Genomic DNA, 13,019 nt, shown 5'->3' with positions numbered 1-13,019 from the left:
GGCTAGCTTGACTCCAGTGGTGTGGAGTGCCTGGGACCCACGTCTGGGCATCCCCAGTGCACTTAGGGAGGAATATGCAAAAACAACAGGTGATGGACCGAATGCGGATCAATGTCTCACACTCACCCCAGTCCAAAGATCTGGGCCCAAATCCATCGTTTTTTTGCACTCCACACCACCCTGGGTTAGACAATGGCGATATGCAAATCAGCTCTGACCCTGTGCCCCATGGGAACAGTCCTGTCCGAACTACAAAAGCCATGTCCTTCCCAGAACGGAATCAAGCATCCGAGGACCGGACCGGTTTCGAGGTAACACCTCTCATCAGCCCGGCTAGCTTGACTCCAGTGGTGTGGAGTGCCTGGGACCCACGTCTGGGCATCCCCAGCGCACTTAGGGCGGAATATGCAAAAACAACAGGTGATGGACCGAATGTGGATCAATGTCTCACACTCACCCCAGTCCAAAGATCTGGGCCCAAATCCATCGTTTTTTTGCACTCCACACCACCCTGGGTTAGACAATGGCGATATGCAAATCAGCTCTGACCCTGTGCCCCATGGGAACAGTCCAGTCCGAACTACAAAAGCCATGTCCTTCCCAGAACGAAATCAAGCATCCGAGGACCGGACCGGTTTCGAGGTAACACCTCTCATCAGCCCGGCTAGCTTGACTCCAGTGGTGTGGAGTGCCTGGGACCCACGTCTGGGCATCCCCAGCGCACTTAGGGCGGAATATGCAAAAACAACAGGTGATGGACCGAATGTGGATCAATGTCTCACACTCACCCCAGTCCAAAGATCTGGGCCCAAATCCATTGTTTTTTTGCACTCCACACCACCCTGGGTTAGACAATGGCGATATGCAAATCAGCTCTGACCCTGTGCCCCATGGGAACAGTCCAGTCCGAACTACAAAAGCCATGTCCTTCCCAGAACGGAATCAAGCATCCGAGGACCGGACCGGTTTCGAGGTAACACCTCTCATCAGCCCGGCTAGCTTGACTCCAGTGGTGTGGAGTGCCTGGGACCCACGTCTGGGCATCCCCAGCGCACTTAGGGCGGAATATGCAAAAACAACAGGTGATGGACCGAATGTGGATTAATGTCTCACACTCACCCCAGTCCAAAGATCTGGGCCCAAATCCATCGTTTTTTTGCACTCCACACCACCCTGGGTTAGACAATGGCGATATGCAAATCAGCTCTGACCCTGTGCCCCATGGGAACAGTCCAGTCCGAACTACAAAAGCCATGTCCTTCCCAGAACGAAATCAAGCATCCGAGGACCGGACCGGTTTCGAGGTAACACCTCTCATCAGCCCGGCTAGCTTGACTCCAGTGGTGTGGAGTGCCTGGGACCCACGTCTGGGCATCCCCAGCGCACTTAGGGCGGAATATGCAAAAACAACAGGTGATGGACCGAATGTGGATCAATGTCTCACACTCACACCAGTCCAAAGATCTGGTCCCAAATCCATTGTTTTTTTGCACTCCACACCACCCTGGGTTAGACAATGGCGATATGCAAATCAGCTCTGACCCTGTGCCCCATGGGAACAGTCCAGTCCGAACTACAAAAGCCATGTCCTTCCCAGAACGGAATCAAGCATCCGAGGACCGGACCGGTTTCGAGGTAACACCTCTCATCAGCCCGGCTAGCTTGACTCCAGTGGTGTGGAGTGCCTGGGACCCACGTCTGGGCATCCCCAGCGCACTTAGGGCGGAATATGCAAAAACAACAGGTGATGGACCGAATGTGGATCAATGTCTCACACTCACCCCAGTCCAAAGATCTGGGCCCAAATCCATTGTTTTTTTGCACTCCACACCACCCTGGGTTAGACAATGGCGATATGCAAATCAGCTCTGACCCTGTGCCCCATCCGAGGTGCCCCAATCCGAGGTGCCCCAACCGGTCCGGTCCGAGGACCGGACCGGTTTCGAGGTAACACCTCTCATCAGCCCAGCTAGCTTGACTCCATGGCTTTTGTAGTTCGGACTGGACTGTTCCCATGGGGCACAGGGTCAGAGCTGATTTGCATTTCGCCATTGTCTAACCCAGGGTGGTGTGGAGTGCAAAAAAACGATGGATTTGGGCCCAGATCTTTGGACTGGGGTGAGTGTGTGACATTGATCCACATTCGGTCCATCACCTGTTGTTTTTGCATATTCCGCCCTAAGTGCGCTGGGGATGCCCAGACGTGGGTCCCAGGCACTCCACACCTCTGGAGTCAAGCTAGCCGGGCTGATGAGAGGTGTTACCTCGAAACCGGTCCGGTCCTCGGATGCTTGATTCCGTTCTGGGAAGGACATGGCTTTTGTAGTTCGGACTGGACTGTTCCCATGGGGCACAGGGTCAGAGCTGATTTGCATATCGCCATTGTCTAACCCAGGGTGGTGTGGAGTGCAAAAAAACGATGGATTTGGGCCCAGATCTTTGGACTGGGGTGAGTGTGTGACATTGATCCACATTCGGTCCATCACCTGTTGTTTTTGCATATTCCGCCCAAAGTGCGCTGGGGATGCCCAGACGTGGGTCCCAGGCACTCCACACCACTGGAGTCAAGCTAGCCGGGCTGATGAGAGGTGTTACCTCGAAACGGTCCGGTCCTCGGATGCTTGATTCCGTTCTGGGAAGGACATGGCTTTTGTAGTTCGGACTGGACTGTTCCCATGGGGCACAGGGTCAGAGCTGATTTGCATATCGCCATTGTCTAACCCAGGGTGGTGTGGAGTGCAAAAAAACGATGGATTTGGGCCCAGATCTTTGGACTGGGGTGAGTGTGTGACATTGATCCACATTCGGTCCATCACCTGTTGTTTTTGCATATTCCGCCCTAAGTGCGCTGGGGATGCCCAGACGTGGGTCCCAGGCACTCCACACCACTGGAGTCAAGCTAGCCGGGCTGATGAGAGGTGTTACCTCGAAACCGGTCCGGTCCTCGGATGCTTGATTCCGTTCTGGGAAGGACATGGCTTTTGTAGTTCGGACTGGACTGTTCCCATGGGGCACAGGGTCAGAGCTGATTTGCATATCGCCATTGTCTAACCCAGGGTGGTGTGGAGTGCAAATAAACGATGGATTTGGGCCCAGATCTTTGGACTGGGGTGAGTGTGTGACATTGATCCACATTCGGTCCATCACCTGTTGTTTTTGCATATTCCGCCCTAAGTGCGCTGGGGATGCCCAGACGTGGGTCCCAGGCACTCCACACCACTGGAGTCAAGCTAGCCGGGCTGATGAGAGGTGTTACCTCGAAACCAGTCCGGTCCTCGGATGCTTGATTCCGTTCTGGGAAGGACATGGCTTTTGTAGTTCGGACTGGACTGTTCCCATGGGGCACAGGGTCAGAGCTGATTTGCATATCGCCATTGTCTAACCCAGGGTGGTGTGGAGTGCAAAAAAATGATGGATTTGGGCCCAGATCTTTGGACTGGGGTGAGTGTGTGGCATTGATCCACATTCGGTCCATCACCTGTTGTTTTTGCATAAGAACTGCTCAGGGCAGGTGTTAGCTTTTGGAGATATTCGCGCTTAGCGCGAATATCTCCAAAAGTTGGTAATAGGAGATAGCGATTTTAGGGACTGTGTTCAGTCGCTAACATCTTGGCACGCCCACTTTGCATGTCATTAGTGATAAATATCACTGACATGCAAAGCGGGGCCCAAGATGGTCGCTATCTCCTATTAGCTGTCACTAACTGGTGTTAGCGACAGCTTGGTAATAGGGAGATAATTTTATCTCCGCTTTCTTGGCTTTTAAAGCCAAAAAAGCGGAGATAAACCCCCTTGATAATATGCCCCATAATTAGCACAGTGCCATCCACGCCCAGCTAGAAAGGGACAAATTTGTTTGCCATTTATACTGCATAGTCTTTAAGTAGAAGATTAGCAGGTGTCATCCATGCTGAGCTGAAAAATGAGAAGAAAGCCTATTACTGCTCCAGGCAGAATATTACAAGGTATTACAGAGAGTAGCAATATTGGGTTTAGAAGGTACCTTTTAGACTCACTAAGATGCTCCCAGTTTAAGTCTAGACTTCCTTTGTCAAAACAACAAGTGGTTCAATGACTCTGGGCCATCCTTTAAGTCTCTGGTGTTCATTACCTAAACCCGTTGACAAAGTATAGAATCTTGCAGAAGTTTTTGACAGTGTACTATCTTTCGCGGTACAAGTCAATACCGCCACCTCTGAATCTCTCTTCACACTAAAATGTCTTAGGAAGATCTTTCCTTTTATCCCTGCTAATATTCAAAAAAGTGTGACCTCAGCCCTGGTACTTTCAAAGGTTGACCACTGTAATGCCTTATTTATAAGCATTAGGAAGAAATGCATGACCAAGATCCAGATTGTTCAGAACACAGCAGCACATCTGTTATTAGGCATTCCAGAACATAAATCCACATCTTGTGCACTTAGCCACCTACACTGGCTTCAAGTCACGAAGCGTATTGATTTTAAAGCTTTGTGCATTGCTTTAGAATCTTTCTATGGCACTGGCCATGCATATCTCAATGTTATGTTATGTTATGGTAAAGAGTTTATACCGCGCACATACACCGAGACGGTTTCTTGGCGCTCATAATAGACATAATGAGCCAGGGCAGGAGGTATTACTCTAAGGCGGCTTTGAAAAGGAAGGTTTTTAAAGTTTTTCTGAACAACTCATAAGAGGGGCAGTGACGAAAGGAAGAAGGGAGGGAGTTCCAGAAGGAAGGGCCTAAAAAAGAAAAACGCACTCTGCCGTGTTTTTTGCGGCGGTTAGATGGGATGCAGAGAAGATTGTCAGCAGAAGATCGTAAATTGCGGGTTGGGAGGTATCTCTTTAGCTTGGAGGAGATGAACTCAGGGGCACGGTTATGAAGAGATTTGAATATGGTACATCCGAGTTTGAAGGAGCACCGTTTAGCCACTGGGAGCCAGTGGAGGCTCCTCAGAAGGGGGGACACATGCTGGTATTTAGGTTGGTGGAACACCAAGCGGGCGGCCTGGTTCTGAATTAACTGGAGTTTTTGAAGCTGATAGGCAGGAATCCCCACATACAGGATATTAGCAAAGTCAACCCTGGAGATGACCAAAGCCAGTATGACTAGTTTGAGTGCCTCTCTGGTAAGAAATCGGCAGATCTTACGTATCCTGCGCAGTTGAAAAAAGCAGGATGATGTAACAGCCGAGATCTGAGATTTCCTAGATAAATCCTCAGAGATGACCACTCCAAGGCTTTTCACAGAGCTGACCGGGCGAGTGGGGGTGCCAAGAGAAGGGGGCCAGTAATTGTCATCCCATGGATTGGTGGGACCACCCACCAGAACATGTTCCGTCTTAGACGGGTTCAGCTTGAGCTGGCTGTGAGCCATCCAGTCGGAGATGAATAACATTGTGGTTTGGAAATTAGAGCGGGAAGAAGGTGAGGTGTCCAAAGGGAAGATCAATTGCAAGTCGTCTGCATAATTATATATTGTGGCAGGGGAGTGACGAAGGGAGACCATAAGTGGTTGCATGTATAGGTTAAAGAGAAGCGGGGAGAGAGCTGAACCCTGGGGAACACCACAAGTGAGGGGGGAGAAAGGAGCAGAGAAGGTAGAAAGGTGGACTGCCTGGGAGTGACCTTGCAAGAAGGATCGAACCCAATCAAGGGCGATGCCCTGGATGCCGGCGTTCCTGACACAGTCGATCAGAATAGTATGATCGACCGTGTCAAAAGCCGCCGACAGATCCAACAGTACAAGGGCTTGGGAGATGTTGTTATCGGCACCGGTTCTAAGAGTGTCCATGACAGCCGCGATCACCATCTCTGTGGAATGGAGGGGGCGAAAACCAGCCTGTTGGGGGTCCAAGAAAAGGGAAGTCTCCATAAAAGTGCTCAGACACCTAGTTACGTAGGTTTCTAGGATCTTTCCCAAAAAAGGGAGAAGGGAAATGGGTCTGTAATTGCTCAGCACAAGTGGGTCTGCGTTGGGCTTTTTCAGAATGGGTAACACCACAGCCTGCTTGAAAGCTTCTGGAACAGCGCCTGATGTTAAAGAGGAGTTGAGGAGGACCAAAGCAGGATCAGGGCAGGTCATGAAGATTTCTTTGAGAATATGTGGGGGGCAGCAGTCCTTGGGAGACCCGGAACTGACTTTGTGAAGAAGACTGTGGAAGTCGGTGATGGAAATAGGAGGAAAAGTATGGAATTTCAGAGGGTTTTCAGAGGGTAGGGAAAATGATTTGGAAGGGGAAGGTAGAGAGATATTGTTTTTAATTGTGGAAATGTTGTCATGAAAGAAGGCATTAAGCTCATCACACAAGGCCTGGGTGGGCACGGGTGGGAGAGGGATGCGATCAAGAACAGTTTCAAATGGTACACCCCTCCAAGACCACTTCAGTCTGCATCAGAATACAATCTCATAGTGCCTAAATGCAGGAAAGCCATTTGGGGCGGTTGAGGCTTTCTTGTGGGTGCAACCAGGCTATGGAATTCTCTTCCAAGGGAATAAAAAGCAAACCTGGTCTGTTAGCTTTGAGGAAAGCATTGAAAAATTTTATCAATATTCCCACTATCTTCATCTTTATGCAGCTCATCTCTCTAAGACTAGTGCCTAGAGGCCCCAGGGCATTAGTCGCGCTTTACAAATTTTATTGTCATTTCATTTCATTACCCTCTGATTAAGTCAACAGGTCGATGTTAATCCAATATGGAACTACCTGGCTACAAGTTCTTAATTCTGATTACCGTTGACTTTCTGTGGTTGCAAGTCCTCTTTTTACAATTACGTTTGACTTACTAATCACAGCCATCAGGATCAGAAACTGTGGTGGTTTCCAAAGCCTGTATTCTCTTTCTTCAATTACACTTCACTTTTCGTAGCGAGCCAAATTCTGCTTTTCAGCACCAGGTGCCTTGAAGCTTCCCAGTAGCAAACGAATGTATGACGTTACTTAGCATGCTATTACTTAGCATGCCTTTTCTATGAAGTTTTTACTTCACAAATGCCTTTACTTAGCAGTTTTTTATTACGCATTAAATTGCCCTTACTTTGCAGTACATTACTTCACAGGTTTTTACTACCATGAAGATTCTCTTTTTCATTTTTCTCCCTGCACACTAACACTACCCTCCATGCCCCCTACACTTCCCAAAACCCTAAAACACTACCCTACAATACACATACACTGCAACACTACTCTAAACCCTAAAACACTACCCCCTACACTAAACATACACTACAACATTATCCTAAACCCTAAAACACTACCCCCTACACTACACATACACTACAACACTACCCTAAACCCTAAAACACTACCCTACACTACATATACACTACAACACTACCCTAAACCGTAAAACACTAACCCCCACACTACACACACACTACAACACTACCCTAAACCCTAAAACACTACCCCTTACACTACACATACACTACAACACTACCCTAAGCCCTAAGACACTACCCCCTACACTACATATACACTACAACACTATCCTAAACCCTAAAACACTACCCCTACACTACACATACACTACAACACTATCCTTAACCCTAAAACACTACCCCCCACACTACACATAAGCTACAACACTACCCTAAACCCTAAAACACTACCCCCTACACTACACATACACTACAACACTACCCTAAACCCTAAAACACTACCCTACACTACCCATACACTACAACACTACCCTAAACCCTAAAACACTACCCCCTACACTACACATACACTACAACACTACCCTAAACCCTAAAACACTACCCCTACACCACACATACACTACAACACTACCCTAAAACACTACCCCCTACACTACACATACACTACAACACTACCCTAAAACCTAAAACACTACACCCTACACTTCACATACACTACAACACTGCCCTAACTACACTGCCCCACTTACCTCTCTCTGCCTGTGGTCCCTCTCTTCACCTTCAACCATGGATCCACTCTTCTCTTGCTAAGTAACGGCATATGCGAAGTAACAGCATATGCGAAGTAAAGGCATGCTAATTAAAAACATGCGTAGTAAAGGACTATGCGAAGTAAAATATGCTAAGTAAAGGAATAGCGAAGTAAAATATGCTAAGTAATGGTTATTTCCTGTAGCAAACAGCTCCCTTTAAACAGTCTATGCTCTAAGTTGGAAAGATTCTTTGCTCAAATTGTTGGCTGATGGGGGGCATTTACTTGTTCAAAACATAAATCACCACTAAGAGTTTGTATGCTTGGCCTTAATCAGCAAGTTGTTGATCAATAATATAGCACAAAAAATCAGTAGTTGTAGTAATATTTAATGATGACGAAAACCAAAAATATTTAATTGTTACATCATGAATAATCAATCACATAGAGTGCAGAACATACTTAATACAAATCCAGTTCGTTGTACGTTTTTGGATTTGTCTGATTTTTGCAAATCGTGCTTATACATTTTGCAAATCTACTGATTCAAAAATACCATTGGTGCTGCTAATACACATACGGTATAAATATTTTGTTGTAAAGTCAAATTCATTGTCCTAAATATAATTGGTTCGTGCATTTTAAACAACGAATTCATAAATTTTGCAAATCTACTTATTAAAATATTCTCAGTGCTGCTAAACCACATGGAAATTCCTCATATTTGTCTCTAAATATTTTGGGACTAGAAACCTTTTTCTTTTGATTTGGATGACTGGGAAAATACAAAGAACATGTGCACATTATTCTTTATGGTACAAGGAAAAACAGACTTTCTTAAGTTTTCATGTTTGTGCTGCCTCCCTCATGTCAGAGTCCAAAGCACAGCCTTAAAAACAGAGTTTTCTTCTTTCTCTTGAGAGAACAAGGTCATGGTATGTTTGTGGTATGGGGCGTGGCTTAAGCGCCGATGTAGGTGGAAGCGGGACTCGGGAGCTCCTCCGCGCCCGCCTCTCTCTGACGCATATCCTGCCCCCCGGCTCGAACCCCGGACCCCCAAGCTCACACAGGAGGGTCTAGAGAGCACAGGGGGTGAACTTGGCGGCCCTGGAAGCCCTGTGGCTGCCTGAAACAAACTATTTGCTCGAGGTGGAGCGACCGGAGTAGCGAGCGCCCAAAATGGCGGCTGTTGTCCCTGCCTGCACTGCCTGACGATGAGGCACTAATGACGGCGGGGAGCGCAGGGGAGCAGCCCACATTGCAGCAGAGGTCCCCCCAGCGTTGAGGGAGGTAGGGGGCATCGCCTGGCATCGTGGTGTTGGAGAGGCCGAAGAGCCACGGAATAGTGAGCTGCCTGACCCCAAGATGGCGCCGCCCGCGTGACGGAGGCTGCCCTGGCTCTACCGGCAGCGGTGATCCCGAGTCCTCGTTGCGTGGTGGGTCCGCCCTGCTGCTGAGGCGGAGACCCTGGTGCCCCTCGCCCTGGGAAGAGCGACGCCTGATTTATCTACAGGCCGGCGGTGAGCGGACTTCAGCGGTGGGACACACAGAGGCGGCAGGGCTTGCCATTGGATTCGGAGAGGCTCCTGGGCTGGTAGCGGTGAGGGAACACCTCCTGGCCAGGGACAGCGGACTACTGGGCGCAGGCGTGCTAGAGGTTGACCTAGGCCTAGCACTCGGAGGGGCGGGAAAAAGGCTGCGACTCCCCGGAGAGGGGTGCTCGCCCTACGTCTGGAGCGGAGACCCTGGTGCCCCCTCTTCCTGGTGGAGCAAGGCCCGCTCCCTGAGTTGGCCGGCGGCCTGGTGCCCCGCCTGGTGAGGGGCGCTGAGGCGCGGAGGTACCGAGCGCCTACAGCGGGGCCGGAGTAACGACCAGCGGTGGTTTGAGCCACTGGGGGTCACAGCAGAGGCGCACAAGTCTTGCCGCTCGACATAATGGTGAGAGGAGGCAGAAAGAAGGGCTTTGACGCACTGAAACTGGATGACCCGGGCCATCTCGTGGAGGAAGATGTGCCGGCGCCTGGCCCGGGGAGCTCGACCCGCCCACGAGATCCGTCCTTGGGTGATATTATGCAGGCGATAGTAGCGTCGCGGGAAGCTCTTGAAAAGCGGATAGACACCATCGGAACGGACCTGTCCCTCTTGAAGGACGACCACAGGAAGCTGAAGGAGCAAGTGACGACCTCGGAGGTAACCTTGAAAGACCTACCTGGGGATGTGGCTACTCTGAGAGCATCGTTGGCGGAGGTGGCGCAGAAAGTTCGGGTGCTGGAGCTCAGGGCCTTGGACAGCGTAGGGCGCTCCAGGCGTAACAACCTCCGCCTTGTGGGTGTCCCAGAAAAAGCGGAGGGCCAGGATGCGGTCTCCTACTTGGAGGGATGGTTGCGGACTGAGGTGGCCCCGGAAGGACTTTCCCTGTTTTTTGCCCTAGCGCGCGCCCACAGAGTCCCGGCGCGCCCGCCCAGACCAGGAGTTCCGCCGAGACCGATAGTGATGCGCCTCCTGCACTTCCGAGATCGAGATCACATTCTCCAGAGGGCCAGGGACCTGCCGGATCTGCGAATTGATAACAGCAAGGTCATGGTTTTCCCGGAAGAAACAACTGCAAAGGTGCACCACACAATATTGTAACAAGTGTAATGATAATCATATATCTTGGAGATGTTAAGGTTCTTCTTCAAATCTTTTATTTTCAAAACATTGAGTCAAACATAAACAGCCGACGCGTTTCGTCCCAACCTGGGACTTCTTCAGGGCTTTAAGTTAGTCGGACGTCGCATGCGTAGGAGAAGTACAGAAGCGTGGTCTTGGGTTCTCCTTGCCAGCTACAGTATATCCTATAATTTTGATTCTTCCTGACGCTTTTGATTCTGTTGTGTATATGCTAGCGAGCAACAGTAATGCAGATCTCTTGATAAATCTTCAGAGTTATGGTGGAGGAGTACCACTTTTCTGAGAAGGCTAATTTAGTCCATGTGCTGTATTGGATGTATCAATGGTGTTGGACTAGAGGTCCTGTAAGTCCTATGGAGGAGGGTGTGGGCACTGTATCCCAGCAGACCGTTGTAGTCAGAAACGGCCGGCGTCCATCCACAACCCTCGTCCTGACCAACACCCGCAGCGACGTCGCTGCGGGTGTTGGTCAGGACGAGGGTTGTGGATGGACGCCGGCCGTTTCTGACTACAACGGTCTGCTGGGATACAGTGCCCACACCCTCCTCCATAGGACTTACAGGACCTCTAGTCCAACACCATTGATACATCCAATACAGCACATGGACTAAATTAGCCTTCTCAGAAAAGTGGTACTCCTCCACCATAACTCTGAAGATTTATCAAGAGATCTGCATTACTGTTGCTCGCTAGCATATACACAACAGAATCAAAAGCGTCAGGAAGAATCAAAATTATAGGATATACTGTAGCTGGCAAGGAGAACCCAAGACCACGCTTCTGTACTTCTCCTACGCATGCGACGTCCGACTAACTTAAAGCCCTGAAGAAGTCCCAGGTTGGGACGAAACGCGTCGGCTGTTTATGTTTGACTCAATGTTTTGAAAATAAAAGATTTGAAGAAGAACCTTAACATCTCCAAGATATATGATTATCATTACACTTGTTACAATATTGTGTGGTGCACCTTTGCAGTTGTTTCTATTGTAAAAAATTCCCCAGGGAAAAGGCACAGTGATGATGGGTGCCATTCAGTGTGCACACAGTCCCCTTGTTTAAATTTAAGGGCTCATATATTGCATGGCGGACAGTAAGTCAGGTGCTTAGTCCAGTAAGGGTCCATCATTTTTGTAGTTCATGGTTTTCCCGGACTTCACCAGAGACGTACAAAGGCAATGGGCCTCTTTCATGGCGGTCAAGTGGAAATTGAGTTCGTTGCAGCTGCCCTATGCCATGTTGTTCCCGGCCCGGCTGAGGGTCATTGCTGGAGGGCACACTCACTTTTTTCTCACACCGCAGGAGGCTTGGAGCTGGCTGGATGCTAGGGGGGAGTCCGGCACAAATATCCCCCCGGCGACCTCGCCTGGGAAGCGCTCTGCTGAAACGACGCAGACGCGGAGGTCTTTGTCCTGTCGGGATGGCAGCAGGAAAGGGCTAAGGCGGTGCTGGCAGTGGTGGTCATCAGCCAGGGAGACGCCAGCCCTTCCAGTAGTGCATTGGAACAGTCGAATAATAGTGCTCTCAGTCCTGGCTCCAGTAGTGTACACGATCTTTCGGAGATGGACCTACCGGTGGTGACTCCTCAAACAGCGGACGGAATCCTGGGCTGAAGTGGATTGGCGGACACTGGACACGTTTGTAAGGTACTGGGCTGTGATTTGAGGCTGCCTCCGGATGCTGAGTGGCGAGATGTGGATGCCTCCTGGGACTTGTCACTGCCCTGTGGGGGGGATGAGCTGTGGGGGTCTTCCTGAATGTTCCAGGGGGGAGGGGCGGGGGCGGGGGGCTTCGGGCCTGTTTGGGTCAGTGTCCTGGCCACCCTAGCCCTCTTTTGTTGAGATACACTTAATTTGCTAGAGTTTGGATGGGGATTCCAAGTTGGTTGTCTGTCCTGGGGAGTGGGAGTTGGGGGAGTTTACTTGGTCAGGTTGGGGGGGGCTGGGGATGGGACCTGGGCGTGTCGGGGGGGTTGCTGAGAGAGGGATGAAGCACGATGGGATCTGCAATGGGACCCGACTTAGGCTACAAATGTCTCACGTGGAATGTAAGAAGGATGCATACCATGCATAGACGTCACAAGATCCACTCCTATCTAGTTAGGCGAGGCATTCACTTCGCCTTCCTCCAGGAAACACACCTCTTAGCTAAGGAGGGGAAAGCGCTACAACGGAGGTGGAGGGGGCAGGTCTACCACACTGGTTACTCCGCATATGCTAGGGGGGTGGCCATTTGGATAAGGGCAGGGGTACCGTTCCAATGCACACAGCAACTAATTGACCCAGAGGGGAGGTATGTTATGGTGCGAGGCAAACTGGATGGGAGGGACCTGACATTGGGGTGTCTGTATGCCCCGAATGTAGAGCAACCTGCCTTTCTCTCCTTGCTGTCCAACAAGCTGGCCCCGTTTCTAGTAGAACCCTTGCTTCTTGGAGGGGGCTTTAATAGCGT

The sequence above is a fragment of the Lissotriton vulgaris genome, chromosome 3_1, assembly GCF_964263255.1.
Source record: "Lissotriton vulgaris chromosome 3_1, aLisVul1.2, whole genome shotgun sequence".
In the NCBI taxonomy this organism is placed as follows: Eukaryota; Metazoa; Chordata; class Amphibia; order Caudata; family Salamandridae; genus Lissotriton; species Lissotriton vulgaris.
The sequence above is the reverse complement of the archived record's forward strand: the minus strand, read 5'-3'. Positions refer to the sequence as shown.